The sequence below is a fragment of the Ceratotherium simum genome, chromosome 17, assembly GCF_057802395.1.
Source record: "Ceratotherium simum simum isolate JZ-2026a chromosome 17, ASM5780239v1, whole genome shotgun sequence".
In the NCBI taxonomy this organism is placed as follows: Eukaryota; Metazoa; Chordata; class Mammalia; order Perissodactyla; family Rhinocerotidae; genus Ceratotherium; species Ceratotherium simum.
In genome coordinates, this window is record NC_141916.1 from 14,187,240 (window position 1) to 14,190,738 (window position 3,499).

At 32.8% G+C, this 3,499-nt stretch overlaps 1 pseudogene; it reads left to right on the top strand.

The window, feature by feature from the left end:
- Nucleotides 1-2,348: 2,348 nt before the first annotated feature.
- LOC101396106 (olfactory receptor 6C6-like) lies at nt 2,349-3,298 on the top strand (annotated as a pseudogene).
- The last annotated feature ends 201 nt before the right edge of the window (nt 3,299-3,499 follow it).

A 3,499-nucleotide genomic window follows, 5' to 3' on the forward strand; every position in this document is an offset into this window, starting at 1 on the left:
TTATTTTAATTTAAAGAATAACAACCTATTTTGAGGTTTTGAATAACAGCAATTATAAGAAGAAAATTTCACAAAATGCAACTTATCTGCAATAGAAGACAAATGTCCATTGAAATTATTGATACCTGAGCTCCAAACTTCACAGGGAGTATGAATTTGCAGGAATATGGAAATTCTTTACAAAAGCACAATATGTCCCCATTGCCTCTTCCCACAAAAATCATTGGTTATAAATCTCCCTATTGATATTAAAATATGATAGTAAAAGAGAGTAAAATTATAATTATGTTAATATACATCTCTTCCATGGACACAAATGAAAACAATAACTATAACAGATCCAAGAAGGTAAGTTAACTATACTTTTAACCTAACTTCAGAATCAGAAATAAAGTCAAATGCACAATAAGTCCAATTCAGGGAATTAAGTTTGACTACTGACTTTTCATGTTTTACAAATTTTTTTAATGGTAGAGTCATTTTAGTTTGTGTATTAACAGGTATTGCAATCTATTTTATTCATATACGATTGTATCTACTTTTCAGTTTCTTTGATTCTCTTTATTAATTACATGTTACCCTGGGTAAAGCGATGTGGAAACAATACTGAGCAACTCCTCTCTATAATTTAAGATAACATAGCTCTAGAACCTTCTGTTAAACCCACATGGTAACAGAAATTGTATGACTAACTCTTAGAACATACCTTTTCAAATCAGAGGTAGAGAAAGATGGGAGTCACAGCAAAGACAGAAATACATATTTTTACAATAAAAGCTTGTGATCAGTTAGTCTGCAGACTTCAGTTGTCATTAAAAACATTAAAGCTATTCAATAATACGGGCTTTGGAAAATCACATTAAGCTTGGAAAAGCTTAGTTGTATTTTTTCCAAATAAGAAAATAAAGTAATAGACATGAGAGCAATATTAATAAGACAAATGCAAAAGAATAAAGATAGCAAGGACTGCTCTAGTGGCCCATTTCTTTGTTTGTTTGTTGCAGGGAAGGATTCGCCCTGAGCTTACATCTGTTGCAAATCTTCCTCTTTTTATTTTCTCTCCAAAGCCCCAGCGCATGGTTGTTTACCCTAGTTGTAAGTCCTAGTTCTTCTGTGTGACCTGCCGCCACAGCATGGCAACCAACAGATGGGTGGTGTGGTTCTGTGACTGGGAAACAAACCCAGGCCACCCAAGCGGTGAGAGCACCAAACTTTAACCACTAGACCATCAGGACTGGCTCAACCCATTTCATTTAAAAGTCTGCAAGTAATGCCTATGGTGAAATAAACTGGCATGTTTAATATAACAGAGGGATAGTACAACATGGAAATAAAAGGAATTTTTATATGTAGAAAGAATACGGAGTAATATAATTGCTGGGGTATTTAATAGTTTTATAAATAATATGGAGGAAATAAAAAAATAGTGCTCAAAATTATGTAGACACAAATAAGAATACATTTCAAAAAGGTTAATTGAAAAAGACAATATTTTAACTAAAATAAATTGCTTGTTTTTATCATGCTTTGCTTTGTTTTATTTGTTGTATATACTGGAAAACAACAGTCCATTTAGTATAGCTAAGCCAGTGAAGAAAAATGATAATAATAATGGTGCATTCCCAGTACACAGAAAATTTCAAAACTGTTATAATTAGGATCTTTATCTAATCATTGGAAATCGATACTGTCTTATTGACCATCACAGGAATTGTAATATAACCCCAAATCCTGTTTTTAAAAAATCACCCTGATGCTCATTCCAAAAAGACAAACTAAGTGCATTTGCAAAGGTTGAATAAAAATGATAGAAAAACATATTTTGAATAACTCATATGATTTTATTTAAATTATACATGCAGAGTAGAGTCCATTGGGAAGGGATGGGCGAAAATGTATATTACCCAAAAAATATATATATATTCAAGTTCCAAAGGAAAAATGCTGAGGAATATTATATAAAAAGAACTAAAGTATGGAAAAGAATTTATCATTGACTGTAGCCTGTAATTATGTGTCATTGACAGTTTCATGCTGGAGAAACCATTTACAAATGGATAAATTAGAGAATATACACTTTTATCTGCTTTAGGTTACATATATATTTAGGTTAATGTATGTATATTTAATAAAATGTATACACTTTTTAGTTAATATATATTAATTTAGTTTATATATATAAGTTAATTTATATATATTTAGGTTATTCACATACCTTTAGGCTAATACATATATATTTAGGTTTATATGCAGGTTAATATATATAGGTTAATTTATCTTATATTGTATACATATTTACATTCAGTTTTTTTCTTCTCTTCCTATATAGAATTGATAATGCTCATAAAAGAGAAATGAAGAACCAATCAACAGAAATAGAATTCATTCTCCTAGGACTGACAGATGACCCACAATTACAAATTGTGTTTTTCTTGCTTCTATTTCTTAATTACACATTGAGCCTGATAGGGAACTTAATCATTATCGTCCTCTCCCTGGTGGATCCTAGCCTCAAGATGCCAATGTATTTCTTTCTCCATAATGTCTCATTTTTGGAAATCATATTCACAACAGTATGTACTCCCAGAACCTGATAACCATGGTGACCAGAGAGAGAAACATTTCATATAATAATTGTGCAGCTCAATTATTTTTTATTTTTTTACTGGGAATTACAGAGTTTGACATTCTGGCCACCATGTCCTGTGACCGCTATGTTGCCATCTGCAAACCCCTGCATGACCCAATCATTATGAACAGCAAAGTTTGTTGTAGGCTTGTACTCAGCTCTTGGGCAACTGGATTCCTAATCATCTTTCCCGCACTGGTTATGGAACTCAGGCTGGATTTCTGTGCTTCCAAAGTAATTGATGACTTTATGTGTGAAATATCTCCCATCCTGCAGATCTCCTGCACAGATACACATGTCCTAGAATTGATATATTTTGTCTTAGCTGTGGTGACACTGATGGTCACATTGGTACTAGTGATTCTCTCTAAAATTTTCATCTTTAAGACCATTCTGAAATTCCCGTCTGCACAGCAGAGGACAAAAGCTTTTTCCACCTGCACTTCCCACATAATTGATGTCTCCATGTCTTTTGGTAGCTGTGTTTTTATGTATATTAAACCAACTGCAAAAGAAAGACTGTCCTCAAAAGTGTAGCTTTGCTGTAGACCTCACTTGCCCCTTTACCAAACCCCTTCATTTATACGTATCCTAAGGAACCAGCAGGTGAAAGATTTCTTCTGGGATATGTTACAAAAGATGTTGTGTTTTTCAAAAAAGCTGTTGTAAAAAATGCTACAAATCACAACCTTACAGTAAAAACTGAAAAAAACATGTTTAGTGCATTTCTTCTGATCATGTTTTCTACCTCATTAGCTATCCCAAACAGGAGAGTCTCTTGAAGAATCTTGTACCTCAATTCCACCCTTACATTTTATTTTTCCTTAAGAAAAGATTTCACCCTGCCATGATAACTTACTCTAATCAAGT